Raw genomic sequence first — 22944 nt, 5'->3', positions numbered from 1 at the left:
AACGATCCATTACATGTGGTCTATTTTCGGTTCATATTTTTCATTTTTCTCAATCAATCATGGACATCAACTTTCGCATGGGACACATATACAGTAAACCAACAGAATACATTGGAAGCTAGTACGTCCTTCATTACTTCGGAAATAACATTGCGATACTCGCATACTAACTAGTGTGGTTTTGAGTTTGACTTCCTTCGACGACTGATCTTCGACAAGCGCAGTTGAATACCTCGCATTCGGCTCGGACATAAAAATTATCCTCTTGTCGGAAAAACAGCTCCCGAAGCTTGTTGCTGTGTTCCTGAGCTTGTCAGTTTGCTTGAATCATAAAACTGTTACCTCATGTAATGAATAACTTTCGTGGCATCTTTCGTGGTTACTGAAATAACTAAATTGTCAAAATTTACCCAAATCTAACAAAATTTCCAGAAAAAATTTGTCGGTAAATTCAGCACAATTCTGGAAAGTTTTGGCAAGTTTCAGTAAGATTCAGTATAGTTAGCGGCAGTTGAAACTGTTTATACTTGTTTACGCGGTGTAGCATCACGCATGTGGTAGTGGTAAAACCGTATAATCAGTTTTGATTGTTTGTGTGGATCAGCTGAAAAACAGCTGAAGCAGATTTATGTTGAAATTTCATTGCCTCCAACTGTAATTTCACTAAATAAAATACTCATCAATATGCCCCAGAATATCTTAACCGTCCAAGAACCCTCTTGATTGATTTATACGACGTCACGCAACAACGACCTTCAAATTCATTTCATATTATTAACAGAGCATTCAGAATTGGTTCGACATCTGTAACCTAATTATCTACATAATGAGATATTCTATATACACACACACTCGTGTACATGACATCGCCAGATTAATTAGAACAAAACTTCACCAAGCTGGCTCAAAATTTTCTTCAATTTAAAAATATTTCAAGAATTTTCCTTTTACAATGACTATCTTACTTGATGAATTTAACACTCGATTCGAGTGTTGTATACTCATGTTTAGCATTTTAAACATGAATTACACAGCAAATCGTAATTAGAATTGAGTACAGATATCAGTTGATAAATGCGTTTACTTAACACGTTTTTATTGCTACTAGTATTTAGTCGGTCAAACAATTCACATAGCTAGGTCAGCATGTGTGTAAAAATGTAATAATTTTCGACGAATAGATTTCTTCAAGGTCCTCGTATAAAGAAGTGGATCGAATCGTGAATGTGGGTCGACTTTTAAACTCTACGTAGATGTAACTTTCATCCCTCCCAGGTAAATAACATAATACGCACTTGGGATATACAGCTGTTTCCATGGTAATGCTCTTCTTCATCTTTTTTTTTAACTTTATTAATTGAAGTTGATTTAAAGTCAATTTTTATATTGGTATACGCTGTACAAACTTTGTGTTTTTTAAAAGTTGTTGATTTATCATTCAAAATCTGTGCTCCAACCGCATTACAAACGATTTTTGAGAGATGAATAATTGAATAATTAATTTAATTTAATTTAGGTCGGCAAGTCCTAGTGAAAATAAGTATTATTAAATGCGCAGTAACTTTATTTACCCCCTCGATGCTATTCCGTGTAGTAGTACGGATGTATACATAAGAAGAATTATATAACACAACTCTTCTTTGTGTACTAAATTTGGAACCTTTTGCATTAATATCAGAAGAGTGTCCCCCATGGTTACGTAACAGTTAAACCATAATATACTCCCAGCTGCAGCACTAAAGCAAAATATAACTTATTGAGAGAATGGGAAAGCGGATTATGTTGTTCCCCCAAAAATAATTTACACCCATTTTCGTCTTTGTGTATAATACATCCACCACCAACATGTTATACTCCATCACCATTTGGATTTTTTTTTGTCCCTGAGTTTGCTTACACACAGCATATCCAAATGGGCCAAGGTTTTTTTATGACATCCATAATACACATAAATACAACTTTTATAATATTAGAAGGTTTTACGATTAGAAAATATTATTGTGATATGCTGGAGTTTGGTTTGGTTGTGCAGAGTCTGTGCTGTGACTTGGTTTTCTTGAAATTTTAATTTCATTAAGTATGTATGAACGCAAACGGGAGGTATGGGTTAAATAGGAGTACGAAGGTATCAAATTACTAAGGAAATGTTGTCCCCTTTTTCCCTCCCGTTAAAACGTTAGTGACTGTAGTGATGTGAAAGCGACAATTTGATATAGCTTCTGACAAAGATATCACTTGGTATTTATGTGCAATTCGTTTTAGCATGTTGTAAAGGGTAACGAAAACTATTTACGACGTAACATAAACCGATTGTATGTGCCACAGCGCGCTTCTATTTCGTAATAAATGAATGAAGAGACTCTATCACCTTTTAATATGCTGCTATGTCGACTGAATAGAGCGTTTTCTTGGTTTATTATGCTTATAATTACCACGAGCCATAAATATGTAATGGTCCAAATGTGAGCTGAGAAACGTTTTTTCTTTGATATAGAAATGATGATGAAAAGGTGAAATTTATTCGACGTCAACATTTCTAGGTCTTACTACACTAGAAACGAGATGTAGCGAAGACTCTTCTTTCTTACAAATAACTTTCAAAAATTCTACAAACTTGCAAAAGCTTTTCTTTGAAAATAGTTGAAAATTTAGCAGTTCTCTAATGATGCAATAACAACGATGAACTCAGGCAGACACGCTCACAAAATGATATAATTATCTCGCGTTTCAGTTTAATAGAAAGCCTTTTTTACTTGCATTACATTCATCAAGTATTTCATTTGGCTGGAGATTGAAGACCCATCTTTTCAGATATTTCTTAAAAGTCATTTCAATGAAATTCCAATGTACTTAGAAGTTGTAATGTAATTATTGCGGTTTCAAGTCATTTTTCTGCCACTGTAGGTTGTATCCGTTTTTTTTACTGCTTAACCACAAACGTATTTTATGGGGTAGACAGGTTATGTGTTCACCGATGACGGTTACCATCTAAATTGTATCGTATAAACAGACATCGGGGCGATCAAAATTGCAACATTTCGGATCTTTTTTCAGTATAAATTCCTTTAGAAACTGCGAAAGGACGTCCCGTCTTTTCACAGCTTAGGTTTTTTTTTGTATACATGCTCCATTGTCATGTACCTTTTATATACTTTGAGTAGATTTTAGTTCAATACTATAAACTGTACGAATAGATTACTGGATGAATGAGGTTTTCTCTCAATAGATTTTTTGTATGTTTGTCACACACGAGACAGTTGCAGGGACTGTCGAATGGATTTAGGAGAATTTTTATCGAGTAACACGATTTTATTAAATTTATCAAATATGCGCACAGCACCCGCACCAGAGAACAGACTTTCAATGACTCAAATGTTTGTTCAGGATAAAAAATTAAACTTTCCCACCAAATCGCCGCACCAAAAAAATTAGCACACACGAGAAAACAGGCACAGACTTCGGTCGGTTTAACGAAACCAAAACCAAATCATCCAGAACTGAATTTTTTTATCAACTCTCGAAGCCTCGTGTGTGTTCAGCATAACGACTTTGAAAACGGGTAAATCAAAATGAGCACGTGAACGCTCCTTGTGCTGTATTGTAAATGTTTTTGATTTATTTTTATTTTCTATTCCATTAAGTGAGAATTATTCGAATCATGAAATTCACCCCACGATTTCTATCTGCTCTCATCTGAATATTTGTACATATAATACGAGCAGTTGACATGAGAAATGTGTTTCGAAAATTGTCATTTCATAGACCGAATCTCGGATCGATAATCGATGAACGTTATGCAACATAAAAACGCAATATTATCGTTATATACGTCCACCCAGACAAGCAACTGCCATAAAAATAACCAAAACTATTAATTTCGACCAGGATAGCAGTGTGGAGTCAGTTCGAATATAAATTTTACAGCAAGACAAATACCATTATCTCAACATTTTTATGAATGTAAAAATTTTCAACAATAAAACTAACAAAAAAAATGAAAGAAAATAAACAACATCCTTACCCTGTGGAAGGACGAACATAATAAATACATTAACTCAAAATGCAACTGCTGCACCAAAACGGTTTGTGAAATACCTACCTGTTTAGTGAGCTGGTATGGACGACCCCGAAATCAAAAATCAAAAAAAAAATGAAATGAAATGAAACACAAATGTATAATATCAGAAAATATAGAAAGAAATAAATGATTTAAATACCCTGTAGTGTATTGTGTATATGTGTGTATCGTGTACGGTCGAAGGAAGGTAGATATTAAATTTTAAAATGGTTTAAACCGAAAAATATTTTATATGAAAAGAAAACAAGAAAAATAATACAAGAAACCCTCATCTGACACATAACACTGCCAAACCATCCAGTCGATTTAAATGCCAAATGCCAAGCAGGTACAGTTTCGTAGAGTTATACCATCCCTTTAATTTTTTTTTATCTTTCAGGATAATATGTATCTTGCTCTGCTAACTCAGAGTGTATATATGTACGAAAATGGATTTTTTTTTTCATTAAATGAAAATATAGGGTGTCACTGTTTACGAGCGTGTTTCTCGAAGTTCTTTTTGATGAAAAATAGTTGTATCGGAACCTTTCTAATGATCCACTGTTGTACACAAAAAGAGTCATCTGTTATCGATAGCAAGCCAAGAATAAGCAATAGCATCAGAGACTTTATATATACAAACATATATGGTGAATACAAATGAAGTACTAGATTCTGTATCAACTTTTTCGAAATATTTACACTTTCTGTCTAGATTCTTTCACATTACTGAATAGGATAATTGGTTTTTCCAATGTGCCATCTTCAGAGCTCACAGAATGATCACACATTTTGAATTTTGTTACGTTTGGAATCGTCTGTCAGTTTTCGTCGTTGGATTGGTTTCTCATCTCACGCTTAACGTGACTATTGAAACACGCCTCGAAGTATGCAAATACTCTTCGAGGAAAATTAGGTGATGAATTGATATCTCGTTTAAAGGTAGACTAGACGTATACACACAAATTAGTCGTATTTGGGTTACACACTGCACTACCCAAATTATGAAACTTGATCGAACTTCACGACGTTACCAATGCGACATAATCGCTAAAAATATTTCATGTGGAATTTTCTGACACGGGAGTCGAACCCAGACCATATAGGTGGAAGGCGCTGAGCCATCCCGTCCGTAGATGTGTTGATTATTTTGAGTCAAGTGTGTCTCCCACATTTTATAAGAAATTTGTTAGCAACTTCCACACTGGCGAGGGCATGTGAATTGAATCCAACTTGGTGCACCCTGTTTAATATCGCCATATGTTTCTCATATAAAAAATGTTTTTTCCTTTCGAAAATTCATGCTCTATAGCTGTTTACAAATTAAACTATAGATGAATTTTCAAAAGGAAATAACTGCGATGAACAAAAAGCCAGACAAAAGGTTCAATCCCTATAGACTAAGGTTGCAAATCAATTGCTATAGCAGACCAAAAAACTGGAAAATCATAGTCACAAAGTATTGCCACGTCCACCAAACCAGCACTCTTTTACTAATGGTATGTTGTAATATGTTCGCTTCACGGTTGGCTATACCAAAAATATAGTCTAAAATAGGGTCAGTTGTCACACTCGACGTTATTTCCTCTAAAAAAAATTCGTTTAAATTTATCTGCTTAATGAGAAGCACCTTTATTTTACATGCCCATTAATTCGTACGGGTGTACAGCATGTAAAGACTAGTTATTATATATCTGACCATTAACTCAACATAAGAATTTTATTATCAGGCTATTTATAGTCAACAGCGGACAAGCATATGATTGTACCATCAATAAACATATGGAAAAAAAATTCTTTCGAAATTTCTTTGAATGAGTTGAATATCTCTTATGATCAAATAAAGCCTTTCAGATCTTGTTCGTTTTGTCCCTATCACCTGCTACAGGTGTTCAATCGTCTTATTTTATTAATAATAAATAAGTCGTATTTCATTGCGAAAGTACGCATGGAGTGTGAGTCACAATAACGTAGAAGGTAATTCATTCGAATTTGGTGCACAATTGCACATTATGTACACGACCAGTAATTAATTGTTAAATTTGAATGGGAATGGCATCGAAAAAAAAAATTATTCACTTTCTCAATGGAGTGTATTTTCAGTAAATGACAATAATGGTTTTACCTTCCCGTTGTAAGCAGAAAATGTTGTTTTTTAGAAATCGAGCAGCATTTGTTCTAACCATTATCAAAGGCGGTCAAGATGGAAATGGTAGGGATGGTAGTTTTGATGGCTTGTGCAGTTTTAGAGGTACATAAAACAAAATTACTTTTTGAAATATTTTACATAATCGGCAATCGTATCGTCACTACTTCTTTTCTTTAAGGTTTAGCATAATGTAAAATTATACCAAATCTAGTACTTACTTAGATTTACTCAATATTTTGTTATATAAGAAAACCACTGGCTCAAGATCATCATTGATTGTTGACGTCGTCGTCGTTAATAGCAGATGATTTGCCATTTATAAAAGGTTATTGTTCATTAGACTTACAGTTTGTAAACCAAAGGCTTATGCAGAATCAGCTAGAGCTGAACTTCACCAGCTGATCAAAAAACACACTCTACTTTATAATATACAATCAAAACACATTCTAAACAACGAGTTTACTACAGTCATACGTGTTACGTGCGCACAAAGATGACCTTAACGTATGTATGCACTGTGTGTAGCTTGCCTTTGAATTGTTTTCGATAGAAACGTATTGTCTTTGTCGACCAGCTGGAGATGTTCAGCTGTTGCTGATTCTGCATAAGCCTTTCATTTACTGACTGTAGGGTTATTTTCAAGGTTATTTTACGTAGTTTACAATGACAAAGCATGGGATGAAATAGATGTAAAATCAGTAGAAAAAGTGCGGCTCTATTTTTGGTCAATATTCGACTAACGCTTAGTCCGAACGCATGACTGAATTTAGTGTCTGATCGCTTACTGATTCACAGAAGTAAGGATATGTGATCATATTTTAATGGGTAGAGACTGCTACCGCTACTTCATAAATCCTAATTGAGTTGAATTGAAATTATTTGTATGTCGAAGAAGACTTTTATGTAAGAAATTTTTAGATGCTAAGAGCATTGATACCAATTACAAAAGTTACTACCAGGGGTTATTTAGTTACAAACTTATAGATTCGATAGTGCCATTTCTCCGTCACATTTTATGAGGAAATTACGATATTCTGCAGAAACAAAGCTTCAAATATCAAAGGAAGAATTGTTATTACTCTGCAACTTTTCAGAAGTAAATTCTTTGAAATTTCAAAATCATTCAGAGTCATCGACCCAAGTTTGACTTGGCTACTAAATTTGAAAGTTAATACACAAATAAAACTAAAGAGAAACAAGTTCGATAAAGGAAACTTTCAAAGTAATTCAAATAATTTTCGTGATAAAATATATCTATCCGAGAAGGTCGCTTTTTATGTTTCAAAAAATAAAGCTAACGATGTGCTCTTCCTTTTCCGTCTTTTTATCCATTTATTACGTACCCTGTCCAATAATGGTCATTTTAATATTCCAGATAAAACTGCGATAATAATCATGATGGAACAACCGACTTCTGATGAAAAAAAAAAACTTTATAGGCTTTCATGTTGTATTGATCGTTTCCATTTCGAAAGACTTGCCAACCACACATAGTACACACAATTTTATTATGCTGTATTGTGTTTTATGTTGAGAAATACATTCCACTTATATACAAACACAAAGGGCCTATATACCGATAAGTCCTTAAATAGAAAGGAAAATCGAAGGAGCAAACAGACAGCATGATAAATTAATAACAAATATGGAAACAAGTATTTCTTGGGTGTCAATAAAAGAGAAATATTTTCCATAAATATTTATTGTTTCCACACAATGCAGGATTGCCGAGAGTGACAACAAATTATTGAATCAAAAAAAAAAAAGATTTAGTACACAAGAGTACACTACGTCCACTCAACTTTCTATTAACTTAATTAATGGAAAATGAAGCGAAATGATAACACGTCTGGTCTAGGTATTACAACATTGAAAGTGATTCTTCGTTAGACAAATTAGTGCTCAACTTTAACTAACAAGTTAGTCCAATAATATCAAAAGGAATGCATTCGAAAACAAAAACAAATATTTAAATAAATCATATAATTATGTGTCTCACATCTGTTTTTATCAGAGAAAGAGTGTTTTGTTGTCCTACTAAATGGAAACCAAATCAAAATCAAAAGAACAAACACAAGACGACAAACATTATAGATTCTACATGCGTAAGGGGCAGATATGCAAGCAGGTTACTAGTTGACGATAGCGGTATGCAAGTTACTTTTTTTCGGATTATCCATTTCGCATATTTCATTTAGGATAATATTTTTGATCATTATTGATAGTATACATTACGTCCGAGGTTCCAAATTTTTATTTTGACGAGTTGTGACGTTATGTATTTAATAAAAATTTGGAAAATTTCAGTGCTTTACGTGAATTACCAAACAAATAAGGTAAAAGCAAAATAAAATGATCGAGTCTGGTTTTTGACAATTGAAATTCAATTGTCAAAATCCAGACTCGATCATTTTATTTTGCTTCCATTTTATTCAATACACCAATAAAAGTACCGGTAAGATGAACAATAATACCGCTTGAAGAAGATTTTCTTATATCGATAAATAATATTATTATCCACTTGTTTGTCAAATGGATCTTTTTACGAAATGCACCAAAACAGTGTTTTGTACAATCCTAGGAAGTTTAACCTTTTACAGACGCAAGCAGTATTATTATCGGATCTATTACTTCAATCGATCAAAGTATCTTTAATTGGTTGATTTCAAATCTTGTACTTCAATTTCCTTAACATACATTTTTCGATATAAAGGACCATATTACCCGGAACTTGTCAATATTTTTGTCGTCGTTATTGATAACAGATGAATGTCCGCATGTGACAGGTTAACTAAAATCATTTTTCTTATCAACCATTTAAAAATTCCTTCTGTAAATCCAATTTCGAATTCGTTGAAATAAGAAATTAGAAACCTGACTACTAAAATTCTATCTTTCGAGGAGCGGGTTTTCTCAAGATTTCGACAAATTGTCGATTTTTTCCCTAAGGAGGTTAGCTAAACGTATGTTAAAGCTAATGAAGTAAAAGAGTCTGTAGCAATTTGTCGACGTGCTTGGCGACAAGCTTATCCTATGTGAAAGGTTAAGGTCCAGGCGTATTATAAAGAGTTAGATTGAAAGCCGACTTCAATGAAAATATTAAAATATAATTTAAAACTTGCAGTACAAATGAAACTCCCGCTTTATTCATTTCATTAGGGTAACGTGAGTGTGCGACGAGATTTCAGTACCTTCTACGTGAGTGGAAATTTTAACTCTCTTTGAATGCTCTTTAATGAAAAGCCTCTATTTATCGTCTTCTGTGATTGCAAACATGTTTATGAAAAAGGGGAGCTAGCTGCACTTTTCTACCGGCTGTTACACCGTTACATCACAGCCCGCTTCCATCGCTGTTATGGCGACATTATATAGGTAATACCCGAATATACATACATGTGGTGTGCTATATTTAATGGGAAAAATGTTTATTTTTTATTTATGTGAGGCAAGCAAACATTGACATTTTACAAGAAATGGTTAAACTGTAATGGTTGGAGACAGTTTTTTTTCTCTCTTTCTCGACCCAATGCGTACAACATACAAATATTATATGCGTTTTGAATTTATTTACTTATTGAGTAGATGAAAGAGTTTATTTCATTAAATAAATCTATGTTTACACAATCATTTTTTAATTATAACCAAACCGAACATGTATGTATATGTATAATGCGTTGTAATTTTATGCCTTATTTGCTTAATCACAATGAAGTCATTGATTTTAAGTTTTAATTTACTTAGTCATTTTTGTAATTGCCAACACAGAGTGTACAATAGAATTTTTGTAGTGAATATTTCGGTTGATTTCATCAATCAACAAAATTGGTGATAAAGTGACACACATTCAATGTTTACCAGGAATGTTCGAAAATAATAATAAAAAAAAGAAAATCACAGGAACGATGCATGGGTAAGATTAGTTATGCATGTGTTCTTTAACTCGGTGTGCTGTATATGGTATGGTTTTGATATAGATTTTAGACGGCTGTGGCTTAATATTGACAGAGAGAACAGCAATCAGCTATGCACTCAGATTGATTCAATAACGAATATGTGACGAAATGGATGTTAAAAGCAATGAAGTAGAAGATTTTGCAGCAATCCGCAGACATTACTTAGATCGAAAGAAGAGAAGTATTAGATTCGATACCAATACTGGTGTCTGTTTCAATAGTATATTGTTCATTGTGTTACACAAACTCGATTGCGCGTATTTAGGACGTGAAGATCAACTTGTACAACGAGGTGTACACTAGACTAGCAAACTACTATGCTATACAAGTGCGAAAAATTATGGCAAATAATTGGTGATGCCCTAGATTGTGACGAAAACTATTCAAGAAAATCTTATTCGGCATCGATATTAACGTCACAATCTGTAACATTTAAGTTGTCAATCGCAGAAAAGGCATTTCAGAAGACTGCTATCATCAATAGATTAAGATTAACTCGCCTAATATGTGTTTACTACGTAGGTGGATGCACAGGGTCTCAGGGGAGTTTTGAAATTTATTTTTTTCTTGCTGCATATACTGCAGTGTCAAATACTGCCCGAGGTCTTTAATTTGTGCGAGGTGACGTCCTTTTTCATGAAGCAATCTGCGTAACCTTCACGCACTGCAGAGTAAAATAAACCGGTTTACTTTACTCTGTCGTGATACAATACATGAACAAATGACTTAATCTATGGGATAAGAAAAGAAGTCCTTGCGTAAAAATATACGTAAAAATCGTCAAAGCGAAGCCGAGGTTGACAACACAAAGCAAACCTCCAGTTGTGGCACAAGTTAGGAACAAGATTTTAAGTGCATGAGTAGGATTCTCATTTTTACATTTGAACACAACTTAAAAAAAAGGAGTATGGCCATACTCATCAAAAAGACCGTGTAACCATTAAATGTACTTTACTTTTATCACAAACCTACCCAATCCCGATGAAGATAACCATATCCAAACACTTATATCAATGGCAATGTTTACGTAGTGAGCTAGAAAGAGCCGCACTAACGTTGAATGCATTTGAAAGCATTAATGGCAATAACAACAGGATTTAACTGCAAAATATAATATGAGAAAAGATAAAGACATGTGCTAACCGAATGTCCGCAATAACCATATCAACGATCTGTAAACGATTTCATCAATGTGTAACAACCGATGAAACTGCAGCTCCGAAAATGTTCTGATTTAAGATTATTTTTCAATTTTAATTTTCAATGTTGTTTTTTTACATAATATACATGATACGTTACACTGTGGTACTTCAAGTGGCTCTGTATCCATATAAGCTAAATAAACAAACATGCAATGTTAAATGAAGATTTCTTTAGCAGATAGACATTGCCAAAAGCAGTAAAACAATCTATGTGTAACATCCATTGTATTATTGTTCCACTAAAACAGCCAAAAGATTTTCCTTTTGAATAGGTCTCAGGACATAGTGGAGCCCATAGATGGTTATTGATTCACTGACAACTATGGCTCATGTGTAACTAACGGAATGGCTCATAGAAACGTATTACGTAACAAACGTAGAAACTCAATGCTTGGCGAAAAATTAAGACGTAGAATCTTTTTCACCGTCGTTGTGTCAATCATCTGCGTATACAAAGGATTTAAAACGAAAAAAAGAAAGAAAATGAAAGTGAGTGCCATTCAAAATGCTCTTAATCTAATGCATAATTTTCTTTTATGAGCACTAAATAGCATTTCACCGAGCTGTAATGCGTACCCCATTTTTTAGATCGAGTGGATAATAAAAGCATTTCGTTCGGCTAGAAAATATTATATTGTTCTACACATCACTTTGAAGAAATGTAAAGAATATATTCCGACGAATGCGTGTAACGTGTAGCCCGATTTTCTACGCAGATTCATATTTTAGCCACATCCTCATATTATACCCTTCAGCTATAGTTAAGGATTTTTTTTGTATCCCAATTTGTTATATATTTTCTATAATAGACTCTCTGAAGTTCCTTATGTCAAAATCAGCATCTGAGATCAATTTAGAAATCCTTTCACCTCGAATTGTGTGTACATATTTTATACACTTTATGCGTGCATGACAAAGAATCCAAACGACGAAACGAATATACAAAAAAGTTTATCAAACCAAAACAGCAAATCTCTTCATTCCCTACCAAAAACGTGAGTCACATACAAAAGTAAGGATAGAATAAAGTTGACTAAGTCAACTATCGTACAGTCGTATAGTTTGTTGTGATTGTTATGTAAATTTTTTCTTTATATTCGAATCCGATTCCAACGGCAGATTTTGTGATTTTAACGATTTTATGAATATCTGAAATAGGAGCGACAAACTTTTCTTAAAAAAAAAATAAATAACGGGAAACGGGAAAAAGCCAGTCTTTCCACCGGAGGAAGTATTGCACTAAAAAGCTGCTCTTCACAGATCATTGGAAAGGCGGGCATTTCATTCTACAATATAGCCAAAACGCATAACATTTTTCTTCCAATGTTTATTCGAACTGAGAAGTTTCAGAAGATTCACCAAGCATCATTTACATTGACTGAGGAGAACGGCTGCTATACCTAAAGATATTGTTGGTAACCCTTGTTCAAACATTATATTGTCACTTGTACAATTATTTATCTTCCTTCAACGATAATCTCGCATTTATCCCTCCAGTGGAAAACGTTTTATCTCGATATATCTGTTCTCGGCCTTCGGCTCGGTACTAAATGTCAAAATAAACATTTAGGACCGAGATACATAATCTACTATTAAAGATATGTAGTAATAGAGAATTTGATGGAAAGTATTTGCATTGGCCAATAGGCCACATAATTTCGCTTGTATCTAATAAATTATCTTAGCTTCCGAGGAAGCTTCCATATCGCTATTGCTATAATTGGCTGCGTACTTGTTTTAAAAGACATACAGCTCGTTACTTGACTTCGGTCTCGGCTACAAACTTCACATTAAATGGAAGAAAAAAAGTTCCCTTAGTTGCATATTACACTACTGCAAATCTACTACTTCTTAGCCTTCCGTGAGTGCGATCGCGCATTTTTTACCTGTCGTTACAAGAACGCACAGGGGTTGAAAGGACACATCAAAGTCATAAACCGTGCATAACAGAGCTTAACACTGCTCTTCCCTTTCCCTCGACAGAGCATCAACGCTATTCATTTCACGTAAAGTGATTAAAGTCTTTTCGACAAACTGAATCAAAATCTTATGACTCATTGGTTTTAATATGAGCCCCATTAGTTAGCGCTCATCACCTGAACCGACGTGCTATATAAAACTTTACAAACTTTCAACTTTCAGCTTTTTCTTTAAAATTGAAAATTTTGAATTGCAACGATTTCTCTATTAAAAATAGAGAAATATTTCACTACATTCGACCAAATACGAATGTTGTTCTAAAGCACTTTTTCATGCGAAAAAACACGTATGGTTGCGTCAATGTTATTTGCAGCCTTGTCTCCAGCTGTGGGTCAGCTTGTGTATACAAAACGAGCAGTATGAAACATGACTCTATATATAATTTTATGATTATTTTTAGACTTCATGAATCGTCTTGTTGTCAATAATTGAATTCAAAAGAAACGAGCCTGTTGCACAGTATTTTGTCAATAACAATTATATTGTATTGTAGGCGACGGCTTAAGACCGTGTTTCTTTCCAAGACCGAAAATTTCATCAATACTCTAAATATCGTAAGCTAATATTTTATGTTGCAAAAACTTAAAAAAATGCCACTGAACGACATAAAGAACCGAGAGTTAAACATCAATTCATTTCTAACTGAGTCAATTAAATTCTTATGGTGTTACAGTTAAAGTCCAACAAATTTGTGTCTAAATTTTTTTTTCAGCTGTTGCACCAGCTGGTTCACCTCTCTACAACCATACTATTTATACGTCCACATGAGGTTCATTAGACATATACGAATGCGTGCACGCATGTGATAGTTCTATGATTCATGAATGGTAAAACATCTGAAGCAAATTTAGATTAAATTTTGCTTGTTGTACAGCTAACACATTGGGAGATATTGGGAGGATTGTAAAAACCAAAAATCTCAATGCAGATGTCTACATTACAAGCATATGAGAAAAACATTACGATACGTGCGAATGTGTATCGTAACGTCAATAGTGCACGTGGAATGATTTGTATAAATTGGATTGAATTTGTCCGTTCTTATAATTCCCCAGGGCTGTACTGGTCATACTTCAGGAGTTCCCGAAGGACCTTTTGCACTTTTATATGGAAAAAGATCTTTTCTGAATTTTACGAGCCATTTTCCGACTTTCCCAAAGAATCTTTTTCCGAATTTCCCGAAGGGCCTTTTGCTAGCCAGTGCGGCACTGTAATTCCCTCCTATAGTAAACTTAATTTTTGCTCTTGTCACTAAAGCTATACATCTTCTCGTCAGTTTGAAGTTGTGCAGTGAGTTATTCGCTTGTCAGAATCAATTTAACTAAATTTTTAGTTGAAAACCATTCAATGAGACACCATTTACGTAAATGACGACGTCGACATTGTGTTGGGATTTAATAATAGCGTCTCGGTCCCTAAGAAAATAATTTATTTCTTAGTATAACATGGTTCAATCAATTGTGTAACAGAATTTTACGGGACTCATTGTTGCGAACGTCTTTTTTCCCTAACTACACAATACATACGCAATAATAAAACTATAATACCCTACGGAATCTAAATCGTACGTGATGGTATAAACAAGAAACAGAAAACTGCGTCTTAAAAATGTATCTCTGTATAAATACAAGAAAATATATAAAAAAAGAATTTTGTTTTTTGTAGACCCTTTTTAGATGCATTTAACTGAAACAAGTTGAGTTTTTTGAACTTGGCACATTTTCGAGAAGTGAATCAGATTTATTGACCATAATTTATATATTCAGAGAAATTAATTATATGCATGAGAACTATTATTAGTGCGTTCAAGAAATTATTTTCTTTCTCATTTACTTACAACTTTTTTTTATTTATTTATTTGTAAATGCAATAAATGAACATCTTGTTGGTTGAGAATATGTTGTGTGTTATTTATAATTTTATTTATAGAGACTGGTTTAGCAGATGTGCAGATAAATATTTCAAATATGGAATCTAAATAATACAGAAATTTGTGAAATTGTCCTTTGCGCTTGGTGTTTCGACGAAATGTTCAAAACTGTAAGCGCGCTTTCAAAAGTAATTAATTATACAAAATTACCCAGAGCATATACATTGCTTATTTCCTGTGGAATAAATTCAGATTATATTCAAAATTGAGAACAATAAAGTATTACTTTACAAAACAATAAACAACGCGAACGGAATGAATCATCAGTTTTAATTGAATTTGTTGTATAAATGTTGTTTTTCTTAACAATTATTACTCATGGCAGTACTATTTTAAAATAAGAATGGAAACAAGCTCAAAGAAACTTTGCCAATATCTTAGATATCATACAGATCGCATTGTCTTCTTACGCTTTTCCTCAGTCGGTTGCTAACTGACATCTTCCTTATACAAAATGTGCCAAAATGAGAATTATTGTGAATGACGCGGCGCGAGATTCCTTAACACCCCTCAGTCTTTCATTTTTAATTTTCAGAATAGTACGGACCTAATGTCCACTAGGTTTCATACTTCATTAGAGCCTCGGCCTCATTTTTCGTCCTATGTACCGATCATACAGTGTCTGTTTTTGAGAAATTTTATTTCCAAAGTTTCTCAAATTACTCGAACTTCTTTTTGGGATTTTTTTTTTATTTTGTAGGTTGATGGTTTTAAGAAACTTTTAAGAATTTAAGAAATAAAATTTCTCAAAAGTAGGCGATTAGCTCTAAGCCTTCATCCACTCAATGTGTACAGTTACACGCTGTAGAATAAGCTTACATTTTATTTAAACATATAACGAACAACACATATATTACATATTAATTGAATCTGTTACGTCACTTGTTCAAACTATTCCGTAGCGTCTGCTACGAGATCTTTTACTTCATTTGTTACAGCATACATTTTACTGCATGAAAGAGAGTAGTAGTGGGAGCTCGGTCATCATTGTACAGATAACAAATAGCAACCCTAGCCGTTTCTAATCCTCTATTGGCAGTTTTTTTGGTTTTATTTGTTTTCACAAAAACTTCGTTTAATAAATGTAAATCTAGATTTTAGAATTAGAAAATATGTTGAAATACACTTTTGCAAGCGTGTCAGTGATGGAAATAGACCAAGACCGAGTTCCTTAAATGATCGGAAATATCTTTGACTTCCATTGTCAAAATTTGTGCATATTCTTCTTGTATCCTCTAGACATAGGCAGTGAACTGAAAGCAAAGCAGATGCTGTTGTTATAAAGGCAATGCTAATAGAGTTAAAACGACATATCACAAGTTTTGGTGTGACTTTTCAATTTCTTTTTCGTGATGGTCAGTCAAATATATTGTGGATTTCCTAACTGTGTGTGATAAAAAGCTTGACGAAATTAATTAATTTTACTATGCTGGTGCATGTAATAAGGCTATTACATGTATAGGCAATAACCTTTACATCACTCGCATAGTAAAACGTCGTACTACACACGGAAAATAAAGTGATATCTCGTATCACGATGAGTAAAAGTACCTCGGGCTGCCGCCCTCGGATACTTTTTCTCATCTGGATACGAGATATCACTTTACTTCCCTTGCATAGTAATGTACTATTTTTATTGAAAAGTTCTTATACATTAGTCCCTCAGTCATTACTTCAATTCAACTGGGTGTCACATTACATCTTAAATTTAAGATCATAAATTAGTATGTACAGAAGATACCACACTTTTGTTTATGAGACTGAACTAGTTATTCTCAAGAAGATTTTACGAAGATACAGAAAAGATATATGCGCAATTGAGGCTGTTTTTTTTTTCTCTATCTCCTAATATTAAGATGTCTGTCGATTTGATTTGTAAATAAAATCAGCTAATTTTTCAGTTGATTTCCCGATATTAAGCAACATTGCTGCTGTCAACATGTCTAATGTTCTTCATAATTTAGAAACATTATTACAAAACAACAATTTGTAATAAATAATTCAGTTTTATTTGTAACAGCCACTTGAAAGAGATTATTTGAACACTCGAGAAAAGCATTGAAACGATTAAAACAGATCAAATTATATTAAGTCAACATTAACCATTATTTTGCTCTCCTAAAATTAAAGCTTGTATTTAATGTCGAATTGATACAATTTGTTCTACATCCAAACAGAGTACACAATGTATTCCAATATAAACATTTTCGAGATAATTAAGCAAATTATTTTTAATCATATCAAAGTTACGAAATTTTCTCATTAAATTTTAATAACAACCGTACGAGGGAAGCTTAAAATTCAATTATTCAATTTCATAAAGTTACATATTCATGTTGAAATGTTTATGTTTTAGTTAATTTGATTTTCATTCACAAAAAACTATCGGGAAAGACAAACAAAAAGTGATTTTTACCATGTCGGTTCGATTAGAGATTTTCGTTTCTGTTGCAAGTTGTTACAGAATGTAATAATTCAGACGGACTCAGAATGTTTACAATTTGCATAAATATTATACCCACCGTTAAACCGCGGCGTCTAATCGTCGGCTAACATGACTGTGTAAAGTAGCATTCACTCTTCAAAGTTTCAATGTTTCCAACCACAAAGTCCAGACCGAACCACAACAACTATACAATTAACAACTCAAACAAATCAAATTCAATGATTATGATTATACCTTGGAAGAAAACCGAATGGCAACTGATGCTAATTTAAAATTCCGATTTAGATTGAGGTTGTGCTGGGTAGGTAGGTTTTTTACGTTCAGAATTATTTCATTTATAATCCTTATCACAACGACTTGTGTCGCTAAATCGTATATGCATGTCAGAAAGCTCTTTTTTCCACCGGTCTCACAACTGCAGCTTATATGAAATCCACTGCACACCAGCCATATCATTTGTATTAAAAAGAAAATTCCAACTAAACAGCGTTCGTGTAAATCGCAAGAAATCCATTGTTAAACATCAAAAGTGACGAATTTTAATGTGAGATCCTATTTGAAAAGTGCAAAACGATACAAGACTGTTCGCGTGTTTAATTTCCTTTTTATTTAATTGAACAACGAAAAAAAAACATTGCGTTTATAATCGTTGTTCATGTAAAGGCATTACTCACTGGTGAAATAACATTTTGATCATAAAGTGAAATAAATAAACGGAAAAAAAGAGTGCAGAAAATATACGAAAAAAGAGTTGTATTATGGCAAAGATTAAATTGTTCCTTTTTTTCTTCATTAAAAGCACGATTGATGTCAATGAACTTGTACCATTGCATGGTGGGTGCATTTATGATAATTTCCGAAAAAAAATTATTAATGACTTCTTTTGCCGTGCGCGCGATTCTTTTGTCTCTCGGAACGTCTAGATGCTTATTTTATGTGCATTTATAATAACTTCATGGAAATTATCAAACTGTACGAGTACATTCGTTTGGTTTCTTTTTTTTTATTTTGATATCTCAAACGCTGTAGACCTTAAAAGAGTCCATTGTTATTCCTGAATTTTAAATTCATTTGTTTACATTTTAATTTTTTGGGTGCTTTTCGTGTTTCCCATTCGAGCAAGGATGTTATGTACCCCGGTACAATTATGACAAAACAATTAATTTCCAAAATTTTTATACAAAACTGGTAATGCATTTGAGATATGTACGACTGATTGCAATTGCACGGTGTAGAAACGTTTTACGACTCGAATGTGACGTACTGTATAAGTCATCAGAAGGAATTTAAATTCTTTAGTTTTGTTGGGTTACTTTTGTATATAGCCCCTATTAAATCAAAACTGGATCGTCTACGAATTTAAAAGAGTCTCAACGTAAGTACTTTAGACAGTATGGTGGCCCTGGTGCAAAATTTGTTGAGGAGTAGAACAAAAAACCTGTTACACACGGCTGTCATCTGTTATCGACAACGACAGTAATAATAAATGACAAGCTCTGACTAAAGAGGTCTTATATAGCAAAAAGAATGTTCAAAACAAATGAAGTAAAAGATTTCTGAAATCATTCTCTGAAAATCTTTGATCAAATGAAGTTATAGATCAGATAGTGAAACTGTTAATATACTTGCCGTCTGTGACAGGTTAATACTTAGCATTGAACAACTGTCACCCCGTGATGCATCATTCTCCACAGCAGTGGATTTAAATCTGTTTTTCTCTGTTTCTACTATTCGCCATTTGTTATCGACTATGTGGACTATGAAACTAAGCCACGAACTCTGACTTGTGATGTTTTATATATTATATTGTAAATGATTGTTAAAACAAACGAAGTAAAAGATTTTTTATCAAAAACAGTTGTCTAGTTAAGCAAGCGAACCCATAGATCTGACATACTATTGCCATTGGAAGATGTGTGAGTCAGTCACTCAAGTCGATGGCAGCCAGTAATTTTTATCACATAATCCTCTAAGTCTTTCAATCGCCAGTATCGCATATCATACTGTTCGATACCCTTCTCCAGTTTCCTACTGTTTGCTCTATTTTATTTTCCATTATTTACAAACAATATAATTCCCTTGACTGAAAGTCAGGGTCTTATGAAAGAAAATACCCTTAAATGTCCGTAACGCTAAGTTCACTTTGATATTTTGAAAATGTTCTACATTGGCAAAAAACGTTAAATACAGAAAACGTCCGTACACTTGTGGACTCGATAACTCGAGTAATTCTCTACCGATTTGCAAAATTTTGGTTTTAATCGACGGAGAATGAAAATCATGAGGTTAAGTTCGTAGATGGGCAATATTGGGATAATGAGATGGGAGTAATTCTCAAGAGAATTTTATTCCTTGTTACCGCGATAACTTCCCTAATTTCTATCAGATTTTCAAATTTTTTGTGTTATTCGACGAAGATTGAAATTCTTGAGGTTGAGTTTGCAGATGGATAATGTTAGAACAACAAGATGGGAGAAATTCTTCACAGACGCTTTTCCTTGTGGACTCGATAACTCGAGTAATTCTTTACCGATTTGCAAAATTTTGGTTTTAATCGACGGAGAATGAAAATCATGAGGTTAAGTTCGTAGATGGGCAATATTGGGGTAATGAGATGGGAGTAATTCTCAAGAGACTTTTTTACTTGTTACCGCGATAACTTCCATAATTCTTATCCGATTTTTAAAGATTTTGTCTTAATCGACGAAGATTGAAAATCTTGAGGCTGAGTTTGCAGATGGATAATGTTCCAACAACGAGATGGGAGAAATTCTACGCAGACGCTTTCTCTTGTTACCGCGCGATAACTTGAGTAATTTTTACCCGATTTTCAAATTTTTTGTTTTAATTGACAGAGAATGATATTGGAGTAATTTGCTTGATAACACGATAACTCGAGTAATTCTCAGAGGCTTCGAAAATCGCAGATTTGAAAATATTAAGTGTTTTCGACCAGTATCGTAATTCATGTAGTTAAATTCGAACATTGGACTTTACTGGTAATCTGCGATATACGACAATTTTTGCGTGAAATTGCGTTCTTAAAAGAAATTTTTTCGTTCCTAAAGTGTTTGCACGAGTGTGAATTTTGCCAGAGCCGTAATTCACATGAGTTTTTTTTTAAGAGGTAAGTAAGAAATGCGCCACCTGTTCAGCGCTTTTAGTAGACTATATAGGAGACTCAACTTAGGAGTAAGACATCGCTCGCTGGACCTTCAACTCATAGCTCTTTTTGTTTCTTCAGGAAATTAAATAAATATGAGTAAAATGAAGCATGTGATGACTGCTGTTTTCTGAATAAAAGAGACATCACCTTTTCATGTGACTTTAATTTTGTGATCTCAAAAACACCACCTCATTTAAAAATGGTTAGAAAACTAAGGCTGGAATTATAGAAAAAAAATAGCCAGTCAAGGGACCTGACCCACCCAAGAGGTGGGGCCTAGTTTTATCGAGAAAAAGTGGGACGCCCCGAAGGGCCGAAACATGTACACATAAAATTTAAGAAAAATCGACGAAATATTGGACTTAATGGTACACTTAATTTTTATTTGCTTCATCTCGGATGTGTCTAATAAATTTAATTGTCAATATTTATCGATAGGTACATACGAATAAGTGAAAGAAGATGCTACAAAATTTCTGTAAAAATGTTAAAGCATCTCATGAGCATAGTGAAGAAGAATGCGTAAACACACCTTTTGAGTTCATTTTTTAAGAAAGATTTTTTTTATTTATTTCTGTTTTATTGAAAGGGATGAAATGAATCAAATTGTGTGCCCTTTCTGAATTTACAGGTTAAGAATTTTTAGCCATATTGTACAAACATATCTCCTTGTCGTTTGAACCCATGAATGTCGATGCTTCAAACAGCACAATGTATTTAATGTGCCATGATAACTTTTAGTACCTTCCTGAAGCCAACATAACATGCCAAGCAATGTATAATGCGTTGTTATTCATCCACAACTAACCAAAAACTTCAATAAAAGAAATTAGCTTCAATACTGCTGTCAAATAAATCTGAAATTGATCTCTTTTCAGCGGTAAAGTTATGTTCATGAAATAATTTTTGGTTGATCGTAAATATTAAATTTACAACAATAAAATCTTCTTTTTTTTCCACTCTCGTCTTCTCTCCAAAGTTTTCGTATTGTGTGTGTATTATTTACATTTATTTTCGTTTTGTAATTCTTTTTGTTGTAAAGTGAATAATAAAAACTGGTGAAATGATTTACAGCGATAACGAATGGTTGTTGTTTTTTTTGTGGTTCACATCACAGAATTTCTTGTAAAAATTCGAAAAGAAAATTAAATTAACAGTTAAAAGTAACAACAATTTTAAGTTGTTGATTCATGTCCTTTTAGATGAATTTTATCGTTGCATTTTATTGTATTCATGATTGTAAATGTACAAAATGCAAAAATTTAACAGAAAAAAAAAATTATTTAAAATATTCACATATGAGTAATTAGTCTTGTAGCGGAAACTGTTAAGATTGGTAAATTGGTAATTTTTTATATTTTTCGCTCATTGCACGAACCATAAATTGAAATGGGGTCAGCTGCTTGGACATTTTATCCGAAATAATTCGAAGAAATCGACGGACGAATGAAGAAGTAGGTTGCGAATCAATTAAGGCTCCTTAGTGGAAACAGTCGTCTCGCTGATAGTTAACCATTTTAACAAGTACGACCTTTGTTCTTTTTATAAGGTCAATCAATTTGTAATTTGCTGTCATAATTTCATGTTATATTTGTATTATACGCAGGATGATTTGGAAATACTAAAATAGAATCTCCACTCCAGTAGGAAATAACTTTCCAATTATCAATCTATGTGATAGTGATTCATTTACCTTTTATAGATTTTCCTAGAAGTCCCAAAAAAGATATTTTGCTGACACTGTCGATCAGCTAAATATTGTTCGTCTTTGGAAAGAGAAGTTTAAATTCATTTTAAGTGTTTTAGAAGACTAAAAGACCGTTCAAATCGTTATAGTTTACGTTGTGCATATCGGATTCTTCTGAATTCAGTCCACTACAAGATTAGATAAACGCGGACAGTCCTCCTACCTGTCACGTACGGCTATTCATCTGTTATCGATAACGACGACAAAAATAATGACAATCTCTAGGTAATATGGTTCTTTATATCGTAAAAAGTATGTTAAGAAAATTGAAGTACAAGATTTGAAATCAACAGATTAAAAGTATTTTCGATTGA

General features: G+C 33.3%; 2 long non-coding RNA genes across 2 annotated transcripts in view; one reads left to right on the top strand and one right to left on the bottom strand.

Moving 5' to 3' along the window:
- Positions 1-8570, top strand: part of LOC119073915 — a 25060-nt gene extending 16490 nt beyond the window's left edge. The window contains exons 2-4 of the long non-coding RNA XR_005087106.1: positions 2855-2859; positions 6547-6837; positions 8543-8570. This is a non-coding gene — a long non-coding RNA (uncharacterized LOC119073915). The remainder of the gene's footprint in view (positions 1-2854; positions 2860-6546; positions 6838-8542) is intronic.
- Positions 4059-22944, bottom strand: LOC119073927. The gene is made up of 3 exons (XR_005087118.1): positions 22794-22944; positions 7769-7775; positions 4059-4069 (listed from the first exon to the last, which is right to left on the bottom strand). It is a non-coding gene; the product is annotated as an uncharacterized LOC119073927 (long non-coding RNA).

The sequence above is a fragment of the Bradysia coprophila genome, unplaced genomic scaffold (genome assembly GCF_014529535.1).
Source record: "Bradysia coprophila strain Holo2 unplaced genomic scaffold, BU_Bcop_v1 contig_138, whole genome shotgun sequence".
Taxonomy (NCBI): domain Eukaryota; kingdom Metazoa; phylum Arthropoda; class Insecta; order Diptera; family Sciaridae; genus Bradysia; species Bradysia coprophila.
The sequence above is the reverse complement of the archived record's forward strand: the minus strand, read 5'-3'. Positions and strand labels throughout refer to the sequence as shown.